Source organism: Euprymna scolopes, chromosome 40 (genome assembly GCF_053919585.1).
Source record: "Euprymna scolopes isolate OS-2025 chromosome 40, ASM5391958v1, whole genome shotgun sequence".
Taxonomy (NCBI): Eukaryota; Metazoa; Mollusca; class Cephalopoda; order Sepiida; family Sepiolidae; genus Euprymna; species Euprymna scolopes.
The window spans coordinates 10,109,504-10,130,331 of record NC_136521.1 but is presented as its reverse complement, the minus strand read 5'-3'; positions in this window follow the sequence as shown (position 1 = coordinate 10,130,331).

Below are 20,828 nucleotides of genomic sequence, written 5' to 3'. Positions count from 1 at the left end.
CGAATCTTAAAAGGCGAACCATTATAAGGTAAATATATATATATCTATCTTTGTCAAATTGTCTTTAAAATACCTTATTACATTTAAACCTAATTCCATTTATAATTTTATTCTAATATTTATTCTCAATTTATCTTACTTTGTTTATCAAAATTTTCCGTTATATTTAAATATTTTCCAGATATATCTGCCTTACTTAAAAAATGCTAGGTTTATTTTTGGTGTCTTTAAAAAACCCACTCAATATTTTTGCTGATGAGGAGACTTTGTTTCAAAAAACTATATGATAAAATTATTGTCAATGACTTAATGGCTATCTCAAAAAAAAACATCGTTTCCGAAACGATCGTACAATTTATTGGCTTTGTTGTGTTCCTTCTTATGAAACAGATTTTTAATTTTTAATTTATAATTCTAATTATAAATTCTCAATCATCTTACTGAATATTAAAATAGCTCAAGGATATATATATATATATATATATATATATATATATATATATATATATATATATATATATATGCCTATTGAGCTTATTATATATCTCCACTACAATGTTCTTTCTTCTATTGTAATTGCATTAGTGATTTTACTATCACATTAAAATACACTCTGCCCTTTAGACTACTGTTCTAATCCCCTTTTGATATATATATATATATATATATATATATATATATATATATATAGAGAGAGAGAGAGAGAGAGAGAGAGAGGGAGAAAGAGAAAGAGAGACGGAGGGGGGCGAGAGAGAACTTGAATGACTACCAGACACTATCCCCGAGTGCCTAAGGTCCTGTTTTATAGGGTTACTCAGGACAATCTGGCATCCCTCCACAAGTAGAACTTAATCAAATATATATATATATATATATATATATATATATATATATATATATATATATATATATATATATACAATGCAATCATGAAGGTAGGAGGGCAATTCATGATTAAGGTGTTAAAATAAAATCCACGTTTAAAATAAAATTAACGGGGTGAAGAGAAAAAAATAAAAAGGGGAAAATTAATTTATTTTAAACTTAGATTTTATTTTAACACTTTAATCATGAATTTTCGTCTTCTTTTCATGATTGCATTATATAAATTTTGTACCCCTCAAAGAATCATGAAAAGTGCATTTTTACCTACATAATTTCCTTTTGACCACCATATGTACCCCCATATGAGGAGCGGCATATATAATGTTTTTAAAATATAATTATCCACTGACACGTGTTTCGTCATCTACGACTTTTTAAAACTATATATATATATATATATATATATATATATATATATATATATATATATATATATATATATATGAACAAATGATTAATAAAACATGTTAAAACATGTTATATATATATACTTCATTTACTCACATAAATTAATATACGAAAGTATAAATTTATGCGTACACTTTAAGTATTTACTTCAAAAGTGCTCAATACGTAGGTAGAGCTAGTTATTAATTTATAAAATATATATGGCGATTAAGCTACACTGAATATTCCGCGTTTCATCCACTCTAGGATTCTTCAGGCTTTTTGTGGTTGTCTGTCGTTTTTATATATTGAGATTTTAGTTAGGCAATCAGCTTTCTAGTATCCACCGCCCCCTCCTATCTGCCAATGAACATGCGCTTACAGGAAAAAGGCCTATTCGACCTCTGGTTGACCTGATTCTTTGTGTGTGCTATATTTAGCCTGGATATCTAGTGTCTTGACCTGTTTTAAATCTAGGTTAGGTTTTTAATTTTTATTTCAATTTTTTTTTATTTATGTTAGTTTATATATATATATATATATATATATATATATATATATATATATATATATATGTGTGTGTGTGTGTAGTAGTAGTAGTTTATTTATATGCATGTTTATTTATTTTATTTATTTATTTGTTTATTTTCTATTGTTTTTGTTAGTTTTAAAGTTATTTTTTTTATCTCTATCCTAGAGTAAATTTTATCCTGTGAACACAGTTGTTCGCTATTTCTCTCCTACAGTTTAATAGATGTTGGGGTCCTTTAATGTACAGGACAGCAAATTTTTCATGAAGGCATAATCTACATGGGTCGTCTAGGTCTCTACAGGTGTTTGCTTGTCTGACTATTTTCCATTCGACTACCGGCGAACGTCCGCTTTCCTTTAGTTCCCAGTATTTGTTTGCTAGCGTTGTTTTCATGCAGCCCTTTTTATTGTTGAATGTACTTTTGTGGTCATAATATCGAGTTTGGAAATCTAAAGAAGTCATACCTACGTAATATTTCTTGTTATTCAAGGTTTCTTTCGCAAATATTGTGGCCTGGTAAATTATGCTTTTGGTTAGACATTTATTTTGAAGTGGGCAGAGTGTGCGGTATCTACAGTTGCATTTATCTTGTTCGTTATTTCTATTTTTATTTCTAGTATGGTTGTTGTTGTCCGGAGTTTGTTTGTTTATTATTATTATTATTATTATTATTATTATTATTATTATTATTATTATTATTATTATTATTATTATTATTATTATTATTTCTGCTAGTTATATATGTGTCTCTTGTGTTTGTTTTATTTTTGTCATGGTGTCTATTTTTTATTGTTTATTTTGTTGTTGTTGTTTACATTGTATTTATTTAATATTTTGCTATCATGTGCTTAATTATCATCTCTAAATTTTCGCAGCAGCTGTAGGATAAATTTAGGGTATTTTTATTGAACACTTTGTGCAAGGGATTGGTTGCGGGAAAGTGTTTTTCGATAAGATCTAGAAATTTCTTGCCACGTTTTGTTTTTAACATTTGATTGTATGGGGCTGTATACTAGATTATATTTCTTTTTCTTCTGTTTTTAATTTTATTATAGTTATTGGTATTTTGTTGCTTGTATTTGATATTAATATTTTTGTATCTACTAATTTTAGGGCTGTTTCATAGATATTGGTTGACCTGTTAAATGCATTTTCATCGCTTGAGTTATTGCTGAATCTACTTACGACCGAGTTAGGAATCTGTTTTATAATTGATGGTGGGTGATTGGACTTAGGGTTTACGTATATTGGAGTAGCGTTATCTTTTAAGTAGGGTTCATATGCGTTTTTTTTTTCTAAATTTAACGTGACGCCCAGGAGGTTTGTTATTTTTATTTTAGCTAATACGTCTGCTTTTAGGCCTAATTTTTTCATTTCCTTGTGTATGATTTTCTTAAAGTAATCTCCTTTGACTTTGTTGGAGTCTTTTATTATAGCTAGTCTATAATCTCTATAAAGACTGATATCCGTAGTATCAAATATGCTTGTGAGGGTATATAGAATGAATAATCCCACAAGATCTAATGCCTCTGCAGAATCCCTGGCACCCATCGCCAAATCATACGAATATATATATATATATATATATATATATATATATATATATATATATATATATATATATATATATATATACTACACTACCCGTGATCCGTTGGGTCAGCATGTTATATTAGCTATGGAATTCATGTATGAGCGGGACACTTGTGACGTAAAGAAAATAGTTTTTTTTTGACATAACAGAAACATTTCTATGAGAGTATATAAAAATGAAAAATCACGGACGGATCACTCATACATGAAAAAAAATCCTCCCTAAAAGTGTAAAGTAACCTATTTTTCCGAATAATCGCTCACAAAACGAAAATTAAACCTGATTTTCCTATGAATCAAACGCCGACGAAAGTCATTTTGCAGCAAAAACGCACATGAACCTACCGATGAGAAATATAAGAATGAAAAACCCATATTGAAAGCCTTCAACCAATATATAAAAATTTAAAATCTAAAAAGAAATAATTAATAAAACCTGAAGCAAAAAAATAAAACCTAAATAAATGAAATAAAATAAAACTCATATTGAAACAGATTAGTAAATGTGTCAACAAATTCACCGTTCTCACACAAGTATTTTGTATCGAGAAATGTAAACAAAAAATAAAAAAGGAAGGAAGGAAAAAGGGGCGGATAGATAGATGGATAGATAAATAGTAGTAGTAGTAGTAGTAGGAGTAGTAGTCTTGGCTTTACTACAATTGTTCTTCTGTTTGTCAATGGGTTAAAGTTGTTTAGTTGTAAGAAAATAGCGACAGTATAGTTGTAATAAAGAATAGTTGCAAAACACCCCACTCTTCCCATGTTAAATAATAATTTCGAAATAATAACGTTAATATTTCAGTACGCAGGTCAAAATCGTCAAAAGAAGCGACTTGTGTTTATTTGTTTACGTGTTATGAGTTAATATGCGCAACCGGATATCGTGAACTGGAAAGTGGGTTACATCACTCGTTACAACGTCATTTAAGTTTTATAATTATATATATATATATATATATATATCATTATAAACCTCAAATAATCTTGTAACGGTGTATGTAACCCACTTTCCGGTTTACGACATCCTGTTGCGCATACGCGTATGACCTGCTATTGCCTTACATATTAACGTTATTATTTCGAAATTATTATTTAACATGGGAAGAGTGGAGTTTATAATAACATAAACGTAATACAGAAATGGACGATGTAAAAATAAAAGCAGATATATCAAAATTTGAATTTCACTATAATAAGTATTATGGTATCTGTTCAGTGCACATTTACCTATAAGTGTGGCCAATCACTTATAATTCAGTAACTGTAAATAAAAAAAAATAATCAATTATAATAAACAGAACGACTCATAGAAATCTACCTATATTCTTTTTCATTTTAATATACTTTCATAGAAATGTTTCTGTTATGTCAAAAAAACCCTATTTTCTTTACCTCACAAGTGTCACGGTCACACACACACACACACACACACACACACACACACACACACACACACACACACACACATATATATATATGTATATATATATAAAATCGTGGTGTGTGAAATGAATCGAACCGGAAGTTCAGTTCTATCAATAAAACAGGTTCGCACTAACGGCTTACGAAAAATATTTTTATTTTATTCAATATTTTAATAATTAGCGATGTAAATTGATTTTAATAACATAGAAACATCCCTCGACTCTAAAGATGGGTTGTCTGAAAATTTCAAATAAATTGGTAATGTAGAAATATTGTTGTATCAACTTTGAACGAACCAAGAATTACATTTATATATATATAGAGATATATACATATACATACATGTACACATATACACATATATACATATACATACATATACATATATATATACATATATATATATACAAAAACACACACACATATATATATTTATATATATACTGTTATTTTTACATAATCAAATAAATTAAAGTTAAACGTACAAAAGTCAAGCATCATTGTTTAGTTGTACTCTATAAAGAAACATTCATTTCGAACGCGCCCCTGTCTTATCATATAATCTACAATTGATTTTAAAGGCTGGGCAGAGCGCGTGCGGTGATAAAACTTCTTAAATGAATTTATTATATAAGGTTCTGTAAAAGTGTTAACTTTGGTCAAATTCGAACTTGTTTGTTAAATCGGATTTTTTCGATTATCGATTTTCGATATTAATCAGACGCAATCCAATACAAAACCTATGTAAGAACACTCCCAGACCCATTCAGTACCTTCGTGTGAAATAAAATTAAAAATAATCTGCCCAGCCGTTTCCGAGTCCATAGGAAACGAACCCACACACATATATAATAGTAGAGATATGATGGTTTTAATTTCCATAACGAGACATCATAGCTGGACAAAATTGTTCTTTTTCGGGTATTTTTTTTTTATTTTACCTATCCTGTGACGGCCATTTTATTGTTTTTTTTTTTCATTTAATAAACGTCTTGGACGCTCCTCGTATATGATTATCAGGTTCTACGTGCGAGAAGGGCCCGAATGATTTTCACAGTGCGGTGAAGGTAGGGCTTTTTGGAAAGGAAAAAAAAAAAGAAAGAAGACAGAAACTTCACACTTGAAATCTCGGAAAATCACGCGATTTTCTTCATCATCCGCATGCGACCAACGCCAAATACTCCCTCCATTCCGCAGACTTCCACCCGCCTTTAGAAAATGCTAACCATTTTGCTCGGTAATCTATTCAGTAGTAAAAGAAAAAAACATTTCACCAGCACCAGCACCAACAGCAGCACCACCACCGATGATGATTATGATGATGATGACGATGATGATGATGATGATGATGATGATGATGATGATGATGAAAAAGCAACATCGTCTCTAATATCTTCCAGATGTTTCATCAATAAGCTCCGTGATAATCGCCGCCATCTTAGACTAATCTGACGACAACTTAAAAAGAATTGCAAGAACTTCTTACTCTCCCTGATGGGATTCTTCTTCTTCTTCTTCTTCTTCTTCTTCTTCTTCTATTTCTTCTTCTTCTTCTTCTTCTTCTTCTTCTTCTTCTTCTTCTTCTGCTGCTGCTGCTGCTTGTTTTTGTTCTTCTTTTCTTTATCTTATGCTGCTTCCTCTTTTTCTTTCTATTCATTTTCTTCTTATTTTTCATCGTTTTTCCCCCCCCCTCTTCTTTTTCTTCGCCGTGTTCTTATTTTCCTTTTTCTTCTCGTACTTTTTTCTCTTTCGTCCTCTCTTTTCCTCTTCTTTTTCTTCATATTTATTTTCTCGTTATTTTCATTATTTTTCGTCTCCTTCTTCTTATCATAATTTTTTTCTTTCTTTTCTTTTCTTTCTTCTATTCTCTCACCGTGATTTCTTTCTTTTCTCTTTCCATTCTTCTTCTTCTTCTTCTTCTTCTTCTTCTTTTTCCCTCCCCTCCTTTTCTGTTATATTAATTTCCTTATTTTTTTTTCTTTTGCTTCCTCCTCCTCCTCATCCTCCTCCTCTTTTTCTTCTTCTTGTTGTCCCCCTTCTTCATCTACTTCTTTTTCTTATAGTTTTGAGTTTTTCGCTTACTCTTCTGAATGTTAGAATAGTCATGGAAGCAGGTAACAGGCAGGGAATTCCAAAGTCTAGCAGCCCAAGGGAAAATCTATTGAGGTAGAAGGTTTTCCAGCAGTGAAGGGTCGGCTTTTGTTGCTAAGCGGGCTTTTCGGGTGGATGTACGTCAATTTTTATAAATGCGAAACGTTGGAATTTTATTGACAGTGCGGGACCTATTAGGTTGAAGACTATTTTCTGGACCCTATCTAAGAGCGGGGGACTAGTGGTAGATGCGTCAGCCCAGATGTGGCAAAAATACTCCATGCATGGGCAAATGGTCGCTTTGCAGGGGTACATGGTAATTTTCTAGCATGACAAAGGAAACCCGCCTCATTTGCAGCAGCCTTTGCAATCTCCTCGATGTATTTGTTATAGTTCATGTTGTATGTGAATGTTAAGCCGATGAGATTGAAAGAAGAGCTCGTAGGCAGTGTATTATTTTTCTATGGCTATCGATTCGTGAGAAGGTTTCTTGTAATTGTTTAAAGAAAGAAGATAAGTCTTAGTAGCATCAGCTGTTAACATCCATTTACGGCACCATTACATTATGGACTGAAGGTAGTTTTCTAAAGATTCTGCCATTGCCTTAAATATGTGTACATCCGATTTCTCCTCGTGTCTATTATAGAGCGTTGTATCATAGGCAATATACCCATCTCAGACACAATGTTATCAGAGAGATCATTTACAAATATTAGAAATAATAGGGGTCAAAGGATCGACCCATGAGGCAACCCCTCATTAATATCATTCTGTTTAGCTGTACGTCTATCAAGGACAAGCTATATTGTCCCTTTGCCTAGAAGAATCCAATTGTTTTAAGGATTCGTCCAGTAATACCGTATGATACAATTCTCATTAAAAGCCCTTATGCTAGACATTTTCAAAGGCTTTGGATAATACCAAGGGCTTCAGCTCTGGCTTCCTAGTCCTACTCAACGTATGATCGTTAACATATCTGCAATTGAATTTGACGAAATGCATCTAACATTGATGCTTTTTATTTTTCTACTTCCTTTTTCAAAACTTAATTATGTTCTGCAAAACAAAACAAAAAAAAACACCTTTCCTCCCTTTTTTTTCTTTCCATTTACACCTCTCTTTCTATCTCCCCCCACTTCCTGACTGGTTTCCAAACTTAAAATGTACCAAACATTTATGCTGTAACCCTTTTCTCTCTCCCATTGCAAAACTCATTCATGTTCTGCAGGACAGGGGACAAAAACGTTAAAATCCGCTATAAAACAACCAAACCAAACACTACAAACTAGCAATCGAAGATACTAAAAGCTTGAAGGATAAAAACCTTCTAGCAAACAACTGGACGCAACATGAATACTACAAGGTGGGCCAAAATAAGGGTCTTATCTTTAAATTTGAATAACTTCCACAAAATAAAAGTTAAACTCACCAAACTTTATGTGTGTAGACTGACCCTTCCGAGATTTTTTTGAAATAAACAAAACAAATTTTGGCCGAAAAACACTTCCTAAAACTTAAATGAATTTATGAATTTTTAAAAATAGGACCCTCATTTTGGCCCATCCTATATTTCCAAAATAACTGGATTTGACATCAAATAACCCGAAAAAGGCTGACGTGCCGCAAAACAAACAAACCAAACGCTACAAATAAATATTTGAAGATATAAAGAACTTGAAGCAGAAAACGTTTCCAAAATAACTGGATTCAGCATTAAATAACCCCAAAACGGTTGATATGCCGTAAAACAAAACAATCAATCCAAACCACAGGAGAAAATTTCCTGCTGTTAAAAAAGCAAGAATCAGTAAAAAAAAAAAAAAATGTGTTGTAGTGCTTGGAAAGTACGAGGATTGGCTCAGCTGAGCATTTCTTAATTAATATAGCAGAGATGAGATCAGGTTTATTCGATTTAAAAGTGTCTACGTTTTTATATGATATTGCGGACACGAGAAGGAATGATTTTCATGCCCTCAAGGTTCAGTCCGTACAGGAAATTTGAGAGGACGTTATTTGTTGGATCTAAAGTACGGCAATCGTTTTTGCAACAGAATTAATTGAAAATTTTATATCTATATCATTAATTGCTAGATGAAAGATAATGTTTTTAAAGTGCACCAAAATGTACATTACATAACATAAATCCAAGGTAATTTTTGATTCAATTTAAACTAAATTTTTACACCTTACTTTGTAAAATTTATAAAAGTGCACTTTGAAGATAAATAAATTTCAAATTGAATCTTTTACCTTTATTTTTAAAGCCTATAGTAAAAACATTCTGTTTAACAGTTTTCATGCCTTGGATGAAATACTTTTCTAACTTGTATCTTATCTTTTTAAGATTATATTTTAAAACTCTCCTTCTCTCTATTTCAGTTTGTATTTTATCCTCACACCACAACTCATTTTTGCAACCCCCTCTTTGTATTATTACATGTCTGAATATTCTCTCTGTTCCAGTTTGTATTTCTCCTCACACCACAACCCATTTTTGCAACCCCCTCTTTGTAATACAGGTCTGATTAAAAAAAAACTTAAAAGAACTTTTTTAGATTAATTTTTTAAAACTTCTTTCAGAATAGGAAATCTTTAAAATTTAATAAGGAACATATTTCATATAGGTTTCATTCAAATATATTCATTACATAACGAGAAAAATAGAGATGAAATTTTCAAAAGGACTGTATAATTGTTACGGTCAATAGTAGTCCTCGCCAGCGAAAGTCTTTGTTATTGTTATTCTATTATTATTATTATTTAAAACAGTTTGTGTCCTGCTCTTTCGCGCGAGGACTAATATATATATATATATATATATATATATATATATATATATATATATATATATATATATATATGTAATTCTTGGTTCGTTCAAAATCAATAAAACTATATTTTTACATTACCAATTTAATTGACATTTTCAGAAAATCTATCTGTAAAGTCAAGGAATGTTTTTATGTTATTAAAATAATTTAACATTCCGATTTATGAAAATATTAAAAATATTTTTCTTAACTGCGAAACTGTCCGCCATTTTATTTCCGGTAGAAATGAGCCTTTCACTTATTGCACTACGAGTTAACGACTTTCGAATTACAACATTTCATTATCTACTTAATAGATAAGTACAAAAAAAACATTCCCTACTTTTTAAATTCAAATTAATTTGTTTATCTTAATTTTTATTTTTAAATTCATTTGTTTATCTTAAGGCTTTCCACCCATCAAATATTACGTTTTAATTGTTTAGTTTTTTTCACGGCAACTTCTTTTTTTTTATACAGTGATCACCACTTATCAAGGCCCGGAAGCCACTCAGGGATAAGGGTTATTGCAAGTACATTACGTTAGTGTGGAGATTTGATGAAGTGTTTACTTAAGGGGCGGTTCATTAGGAATTTGTTACCATTGGACTTGAAGACATTCAAGTCGTAGTCCGGTGGGAAGCAGGCAGACGGAACAGAGTTCCACAGGCGTGCAGTGCTAAGAAAGAAGCTTTGTTCATGGAATCCGCGTTTTGATTTAGGCAAAGATATAGAGTGGGGGAAATTTTTCACAGTGGATTTAGCTAGACGGGTGTTTTTCGTGAAAGATTGGCATGGGGGGACCAGAGATTGGGGTTCAGACGAGCACCTGCCATGGAAATAACGATAAAACAAGGATAGGCTCGCAACGTCTCTTCTGTGGGAGAGAGGTTGCAGGGTAGAGAAAAGGGCATCCCCCACTAAGCCACGAAGTCTATTTTGTACTCTGTCAAGGCAGGATAGGCTGTTTTTAGCAGCTCCTGCCCAGATATGGCAACAGTTTTCCATCCTTGGACGTACTTGGCTTTTATATAGATAGAGAATTGCATCAGCAGTGAGATATCTTCTGGAGTGGTAGAAGGATCCCACCATCTTTCCAGCGACCTTGGCAACAGACTTGATGTACGTGTTCCATTTCAGATCAGGAGTAAAGGTCAAACCCAGAAGCTTGTCAAAACACGGGGCCTCACCCAGACGAGAGCCATCCATCACAATTGATGCCAGATGGGGATCAGAGCATCTAACGGCATCTCAATTTCCAAGAATTCATACTTTGGCTTAAAGCTTTCCTGGCGAAGCCTACCTAAAGTAAATTTGTCTAATTCTTAATTTCTTATGTTATTGAAAAAAAAACAGCATCACGGAATTTTGATAAAATTCTCTATTAAGGCCCGTCTCACGTTCGTATATAACAAAATACTTTTTTGATTGGGCGTTGAGTTCCATGGCGACCAGCAGACTTATCCGTTCACGTAAATTATAAATGTTTGTAAATGAGAAACAAACGGTTTAGTTACCTTTTTTTTTTATAATTCATGAAAAGAGTTAAGCCAACGTAAGTACGTGAGAATTTATTAATAAATGTTTAGTGACTTTTTCCTTTTATTATTCTTAAAGAGTAAAACTTTTTTTATTCATGAAAAGAGTTAAGCCAACATAAATAATAAAAGTAAAAGTGCGAAACGCAACGTAAGTAAATAAATAAAAATGTTATGTGCGCATGCGTTAGCCTTGACTAAGGGGGGCTAAGGGAACAACCATTAAATAATTCTGCAGATCGCCATGGAACTCAACGCACAAGGAGTACCAAAAATAATTTTCATCATATGAAGAAATTACTTTTTCCGAAAAGTGGGTGATCACTTTTCCATGTAAATTTAGCTTAAAATGAGGACCCACTTTCTGGTCACCTGAGGGAGGGGCATTTATTTTCGTGTTTATTGACTTAAAGGTTTTTTGACAAGGTAGTTTGGTACGTGACATCTAACGACATTTCCAAGAATCATTTTTTTTGGCTTAAAGCTTTCCCCGCTAGGCCTACCTAAAATAAATTTGTCTAATTCTTAATTTTTTTATGTTATTGAAAAAAGAATAGCATCACGCAATTTTGATAAAATTTTCCATTAAGGCCCGTCTCACGTTCATATATAACAAAATACTTTTTTGGGTGGGCGTTGAGTTCTATGGCGACCAACTTACTTTCCTAAACTTAACGTATTCAACAGAGTCCGCGACCATTTCTGTTTTTCGAGCCGATTAAACATTTTACATTACATGAAAACACTAAACGATTATCCAGTTAGGTAGAAACGTAATTTACCTTACCTTGCTTTCATTAATCACCCAAATATTAATTACTAACTCATCCGTTCATGTAAATTAAAGATGTTTGTAAGTGAGAAATTATCAATAAACGGTTTAGTTAATTTTTTTTTATAATTCATGAAAAGATTTAAGCCAACGTAATTATTATTAATAGATGTTTAGTAACTTTTTCCTTTTATTATTCTTAAAGAGTAAAACATTTTTTATTCATGAAAAAATTTAAGCCAACGTAATTATTATTAATAGATGTTTAGTAACTTTTTCCTTTTATTATTCTTAAAGAGTAAAACATTTTTTATTCATGAAAAGAGTTAAGCCAACGTAATTATTATTAATAGATGTTTAGTAACTTTTTCCTTTTATTATTCTTAAAGAGTAAAACATTTTTTTATTCATGAAAAAATTTAAGCCAACGTAAATAAATAAATAAATGTTTGTACAAGTTACAAATTATCAATAAATGATTTGGTTACAATTTTTTTAATTATTTATGAAAAGAGTTAAGCCAACGTAAATAATGTTTGTAAAAATGCGAAAGGAAAAGTCAGTAAATAAATAAATAAACAAATGTTACGTGTGCATGCGTTAGCCTTGACTGAAGGGGTAACTAAAGAAACGACCATTAAATAATTCTGCGGGTCGCCATGGAACTCAACCCCCAATGAGTACCAAAAATAGTTTTCAATTTGAAATTTCTTTTTTGAAAAGTGGGTGATCACTTTTCGATGTAAATTTAACTTAAAATGAGCATCCACTTTCTGGCCACCTGAGGAAGGGGGCATTTATTTTCGTGTTTATTGACTAAAAGGTTTGATACGCAAGTGTATATTTAACAGCCTTCGTTTATGCTCGCGCATAGCGTAAACGAAGGCTACGTCTGTGAAATGGGAAATAGTCGCAGAGTTTCGAGATTACTACAATGCAAAAGACATCAAACAAAAAAACTTTTTAACCACAGGAAAAAAAAAATAGTATTCATTTTTTTCTGTCGAATTCATTTGCTGTTTTTATTGAAAACTATTTCCCCCCGGATTTTTGATGAAATTTTTCATTAAAGCCCGTGCGTTTCACGTTCGTATATACAACTTTTTTTTTATGGATTTCGGTGAGCTATAAACTAATCTGTAAACCGTTTCCGTCACAGAAAAATAGTTTTTATGATATGAAGAAATTACTTTTTCGAAAAGTGGGTGATCACTTTTACATATAAATTTAACTTAAAATGAGCACCCACTTTCTAGCCACTTGAGAAAGTGGGGATTTTTCCCGAGTTTATTGGCTAAACAGCCTTCGTTTATGCTCACACGTAGCGTAACTGAAGGCTTCGGCTGTGAAATGAAAAATAGTCCCAGAGTTCAAGAATTATTTCCATGCGAAAGAAATCAAACAAAAAACTTTTTAGCCAAGAAACACGCAGAAAAATGTCCCTCTCTCAGGTGGCCAGAAAGTGGGTGCTCATTCTAAGTTAAATTTACATTGAAAAGTGATCACCCACTTTTCGAAAAAGTAATTTCTTCATATCATGAAAACTTTATTTTTGCAACGGAAACGATTTGCAGATTCGTTTTTAGCATATCGAAATCTACAATAAAATATTTCGTTATCTACGAACGTGAGATGGGATTTTTGGGGGCAGATTTGCCGTTTAGTTGTACAAATATACTCAAACCAGGTAATCACTAAAGGGACTCTTAAAAGTCGTAGCCTTTATTGAGCAAAAGTTTAAAACCACTGATTATATGTCAGCCTACGTCACGGTAACATATTTTGAGTGAGTTCCTAACAGTATTTTGTATAGTTTTTTAGTTTAAACTCATTTTCCCAAAATTTCCCCAAACTTAACGTGTTCGATACAGTCTGCCGTCATTTGTATTTTTCAAATGTACCGATAAACACTGCACGTTTTTGAACCGATTAAACATTATACATTACATAAAAATTACATAAAACACTAAAATCTTATTCAGTTAGATAGAACATTTACTTGTCTTGCCTTTGATGACATTTATTTGTTATATATTTATTTTTGACAACTTCTTTGTATCTGTGTTTAGTAATACAAACCCTTTTCGTTTAATGTAAGGTTTAATCGGCTCGAAAAACAGAGTTTATCGGTATATTTGAAAGGTGCAAATGGTGGCGGACACAGTTGATTACGTTAAGTTGAGAACGTGAGTTAAAACTAAAAAACTATACAAAATGACACTGTTTTGTATAGTTTTTAGTTTTCAACTTACTTTCCTAAACTTAACATATTCAACAGAGTCCGCGACCATTTCTGTTTTTCGAGCCGATTAAACATTTTACATTACATGAAAACACTAAACAATTATCCAGTTAGGTAGAAACGTAATTTACCTTACCTTGCTTTCATTAATTTGTTTCTGGACAACTTTTTCGAATCTGTGTATAGTAACCCCCATCACCCAAATATTAATTACTAACTCACATTTTTGTATGCAGAAAACAAAACAAAACAAAACAAAGCCATTTAAACTTTCAACATTTTTGCTACGTCCGGCTTCATTCACTGATTGTTTGTCGAGCCCAAACCATGATTGACGGAAATTCCCAAGGATCCGGGTCAAGTTCTGGAAGAGTACCATTTTTTATTTATTTTCGCTTTCTTTGTCACTTTTTGGAATGGATTGCTGTACTAAGAATATAAGAAACATGCATTTTCTCTTTTTAATAGATTTTTCCATTACACCAAATTGAGCCACTGCAACGCGTGTCAGGGTATAGCGATTATATATATATATATATATATATATATATATATGTACACACAGCTCTCTCTCTCCCCCCCTCTCTCTCTCTCTCTCTCTCTCTCTCTCTCTCTCTATATATATATATATATATATATATATATATATGGACGATTCTAATATTTTTCCCGATGCCGATACAATCGCCGATTCTCTTCTAAATTTCCGATTCCGACAAAATTACCGATTCCAATAAAGAAGCGCCCGATAAAACACAGCTACAGTCTACGAGTATTACAGATACCCATAAGTCCTACCAATGGATTTAAGATATCAATATACCAAATTTATTTTTAAAAAAAATCAACCAAAAATTTTTTTACGTCTTTTTTTTTTTAGCGTTAATGATGATTTTGCGGTGGAACAATGTCTCTAAATATTTTATTTGTATTTCACCGATAATTTTCATACATTTCATGTGATAGAAAATTCTTAACAAATTCTTAAAAGGAATACCAGAAAATTTTACCCAAAACCCAATAAGTTTTTTCATTTGTCCGCACTTTTCTAAAAAATTACGCTTTGGAATTTTTTGAAATTTTTGCACAAACATTGAACATGATATGACTAAAAAAAAAAATAAGAGAACGGATTTTCCGAGAAAACTCCGGTTGCCCTCCCCCCCAGGGTGCCTTTCCGATTAAAATGGCTAAAATTGACACTTTTGTGTTTATTAAAAAAAAATCAATGCCTTTCTATAAAACTTTAAAACTTTCTGAAAAGTTGTAACTAACTGATTTCTATATAATTTTGATTATCTATACTTCGCGATAACTCCTGGGTGTGCACCAGGAGCTTTTTTAGAGCTAATAAAAACACAAAATTTTTGGGACTATTTTACCACTTCCTTATCGTTATATTACTGGAAATTAGTTAGAGAAAATAAAACACCTAGTATAGAATGGAAGATTATTAGGAGGGCCAATACTTGCCACTCATTGATCTCACCATGTCCATTATGCTTATCAGAAAAACTTGAGATTATTAGGTTTAAAGACAGGGATAAATTATTAAATATTAAACAAGAAACTGCTATATCCTGCAAACATTTCAGAATACACGCACTTAAAGAACTCTAAATTAGTAGACCAGAACAACTATGAGTACAACTAACCCCCATCAAATAACCCCCCCCCCCCACAAAGAGGATAAGTGAGGTCGCAACTATGATCATACCCGTATGGATTACGTAAGTCGCTTAACATTCTACTTCATCAAGCAGTTATAATATTACTAACCTAAATAAGTACCTGTATGAAGGTAGATTTGAACCAAACGAGTAATAGATTGTTTTGGGTGAACCTCGTAATAATGTATGCATATGGGTATTTCTGGGTGTATGCATGTATGGATATATGATCTTTATATACCTGGGTAGGAAAATTAATTAAAAAAAAAGGATAAATGAATAAATAGATGAAAGAAAGTAAGGAATGAAGGGTGAATGAAAGAAAAGGGGATAAAGAAATTAGGGTGAATAAATAAAGATGAAGGTAAGTACTACAATATATAAGCTTGTATACTCAGTTTGTATAACCTAAATACTCTGATTTCTGTCATGTGTTATTATATATTATTATTGTATCGTTATACATCTTATGTATATCTGCCTAACCATCGAAAGAGTGCTTGCTTAATATGAAGATAGGCCTATGAACTTCATGCTGAATTCAATATAAATTTTTACGTAGCAAAAAAAACCCTACAACTTAGGAAAATGTAACAAGCGGGTGGGGCCATGAAATATAACTATGCGTGTGGAGTTTGATAGAAAAAGGGAATTTATGTAGTAAATGTATTCATGTCTGTTTCTACTTTAGAGGTATCATTTGGTGGCAGGGTACATATACGTATATATATGTCTATATTTGTGTGAGTATGTATGTATAAGTGTATTTTATGTATGCATGTATGTTTGTATATATATATGTGTGTGTATCTATATACATGTGTGTATGTTTGTATATGGATGTATTTGTATATGTGTATGTATGTATATGTATGTATATGCATATATATTTCTGAACTATTAAAATAGGCTGTCTCGTATATCATTGTTGTAACAATATAGATTACAAGAATGTATGGATGTCCGAATGTTGTTTATATGTATGTTATATATATATATATATATATATAAATGTATGTATATATATATGTATATGTATATATATGTGTCTATATATGTATGTATGTGTATATATATATATATATATATATATATATATATATATATATATATATATATATATATACACCCGTCTGGAGTGTAGTAGCATACTATTTCATATATGAAGGGGTTACCATGCTACTGAAGTAAAGAAAAATGCCATTATTTGTCTCTGTATGTCTGTATGTGTCTGTGTATATATGCACGGGTGTAGCAAAGTGTAGGCGTTTATAAGTATATTGATATATTAATATATATATGTACATGTGGGGTTTAGATAACTTTCGTGTTTTATGTTTATTCATATTTTGTTTGTTCATTTGTTCTTATTTTTATTTTTATTTATTTTTATTTATTTTTTGTTTTGTTTTATTTACCTTATTTTAATTTTAACTTTATTCCTGCGTAGTTTAGAGTTATTGCCTAGTTTCACTACGTGTGTTGTGAGTAAAATAAAAGCGAACAGCATAGATTCGCTTTTGAATATATGTATTAACGTGAGTGTGCGTGTGTGTGTCTGTGTATGTGTGTGTTGTGTGTGTGTTGCATGTATGTGTGGATGGATGTAGATTGAAAGGCACCGGTCAGTACTTAGTGACCATAGCTAATGTTCTTAATTTACAGACTCCAAGACAAAAAAACTAAATTCTCAAGTACCTTATGCCATAAAAACCAAAAGATAGGTTGGATGGAGGAAAGGGTAATGAAAAAGTTGTTTATTATCTTCAAAGACCTCACTTGTCCTCTCACCGTTTTAATGACTCCCACCCAGGTTACATTCTAACTTGACAAACAAAATAGGAAAAAAGTATTTGGTTGAAATATCACTTTCAACAGTAATTCTTGGCCTGAAGACGTAATCCCCCAGCGCGGGTGATTACAGAAACATGTATGCACATATGTAGCCATTAATGTTTGTATAAATAAATTTAATATATATATATATATATACATATATATATATATATTTGTGTGTGTGTGTTTTATTTGTTTAAAACCGTTTTATCTGTTTAGTTACACATGTTTCGGTTACCGAATCGTATTAACGATCCATTAACTTCGTCAGACTTTACATAAATGGTTATTATGATTGGAAAAATGATATTAGAAGAAGCACGAAAAAAGCGAATATATATGTGTGTATATATATATATATAAATATATATATATAATATATATTTATGTATATATATATATATATATATATATATATATATATATATATATATGTATATATATATATATCTGTGTGTGTGTGTGTGTGTGTCTAGTTTTGTGGTTGACTACAAACCGATACAAATCATCAGCGTAGAGAGAGGAAAAAAAAACGATTAGAAAAAAAAAAAATCCCCGGAAAAATGAACGCCGGTTAACGCACTAATGCCCCTGTTATGTTATGGTGGTGGTGGTGGTGTGGGTGGTTCAGAGAGTGCACGTGATGATTTGTAGCGGATCTTAGTGAACCACAGAATGTTGTTCCAATACAATGAAACCGCTGGTTCATCTTTGAATATGTATGAATAGTTTTGAAATAAATATTTGTATTTAGCTCTCACATTCGCGATTTGATTTCTTTTCTTCACATTCTGACACCCTATATATATATATATATATATATATATATATATATATATATATATATATATATATATACTAGCTGTACCCTGCCACGCGTTGCTGTGATGTAATGGAAAATTCTAATAAAAAGAGAAAATGCATGTTTCTTATATTTTTAGTACAGCAATCCACTCCAAAAAGTAAACAAAAAAGGCGAAAATGAAAAAAAATGGTACTCTTGCAGAATTGGATCCTGATCCTCGGGGTTACCGTCAATCATTGCTTGGGCTCGACCAACAATCAGTGGATAAAGCTGAACGTAGCAAAAATGTTGAAACGCTATTTTTTTTTCTGTATATAAAAATGTGAGTTAGTAATTGATATTTGAGTGATAGGGGAGGGGGTACTATACACGGATTCGAAAAAGTTGTCCAAAAACAAATAAATGAAAGCAAAGGTAAGGTAAGTTTCTACCTAACTGATTAATTGTTTAGTGTTTTTATGCAATGTAAAATCTTTAATCGGCTCGAAAAACAGAAATGGTTGCAGACTCTGTTGAATAAGTTAAGTTTGGAAAAGTAAGTTGAAAACTAAAAACTATACAATACAGTGTGAAAAATCCACCGAATATATGTTCCCATGACATAGAATGACATAATCGGTGGGTTTGTGGCAGTATTTTGTATAGTTTTTTAGTTTTAACTCACTTTCTCAAACTTAACGTAATCAACAGTGTCCGCCACCATTTGCATCTTTCAAATATACCGATAAACACTGTTTTTCAAGCCGACTAAACGTTGCATTAAACGAAAAGGGTTTGTATTACTAAACACAGATACAAAGAAGTTGTCAAAAAATAAATATATAACACATGTTATCAAAGGCAAGAAAAGTAAATGTTCTACCTAATTGGATAAGATTGTAGTGTTTTATGTAATGTATAATGTTTAATCGGTTCAAAAACATGCAGTGTTTATCGGTATATTTGAAAAATACAAATGGCGGCAGACTGTATCGAACGCGTTACGTTTCGGGAAATTTTGGGAAAATGAGTTTAAACTAAAAAACTATACAAATACTGTTAGGAACTCAATCAATATGTGTTACTGTGACGTAGGCTGACATATAATCAGTGGTTTTAAACTTTTGCTTGATACAGGCGACGACTTTTAAGAGTCCCTTTTAGTGATTACCTGGTTTGAGTATATTTGTACAACTAAACAGCAAATCTGCCCCAAAAATCCGGTATTATTTTACTTTAAGGCCCGTCTCGTGTTCGTATATAACGAAATATTTTATTGTAGATTTCGGTGTACTAAAAACGAATCTGCAAATCGTTTCCGTCGCAAAAAGAAAGTTTTCATAATATGAAGAAATTACTTTTTCGAAAAGTGGGTGATCACTTTTCAATGTAAATTTAACTTAGAATGAGCAACCACTTTCTGACCACCTGAGAGAGGGGCATTTTTCTGTGTGTTTCTTGGCTAAAAAGTTTTTTGTTTGATTTCTTTTGCATGGTAATAACCTCTGAACTCTGGAACTATTTTCGATTTCACAACCGTAGCCTTCGTTTATGCTACGCGCGAACATAAACGAAAGCTGTTTAGCCAATAAACATGGGGAAAAATCCCCCCTCTCTCAAGTGGCTAGAAAGTGATTGCTTATTTTAAGTTAAATTTACATGGAAAAGTGATCGCCCACTTTTCGAAAAAGTAATTTCTTCATATCATAAAAACTATTTTTCTGTGACGGAAACGGTTTACAGATTAGTTTATAGCTCACCGAAATCTACAAAATTCTTTTTGTTATATACGAACGTGAGACGCACAGCCCTTTAATGGAAAATTTTATCAAAAATCCGGGGGAAAATAGTTTTCAATAAAAACAGCAAATAAATTCGATAGAAAAAAATGGATGCTATTTTTATAAATTTTTCTGTGTGTTTCTTGGCTAAAAATGTTATGTTTGATTTCTTTTCTTTTGAATTTTGCAATTTAAAAAAATTTAAACAGGTAATTTTAAAGGATTTTCCAAGAGTAGAAAGAAAGTCACCCTCCCCCAAAAAATCGTGGCCACAAAGTGGATGATCATTTTACGTTAAATTATTATGGAAAAGCGATCTTAATTTATTTTAATAACATGCAAACATTGCTTGACTTTACAGATAAATTTTTTGAAAATTTCAATTAATTTGGAAATGTAGAAATATGGTTCTATCGACTTTGAACGAACTAAGAATTACATTATATATATATATATATATATATATATATACACTAGCA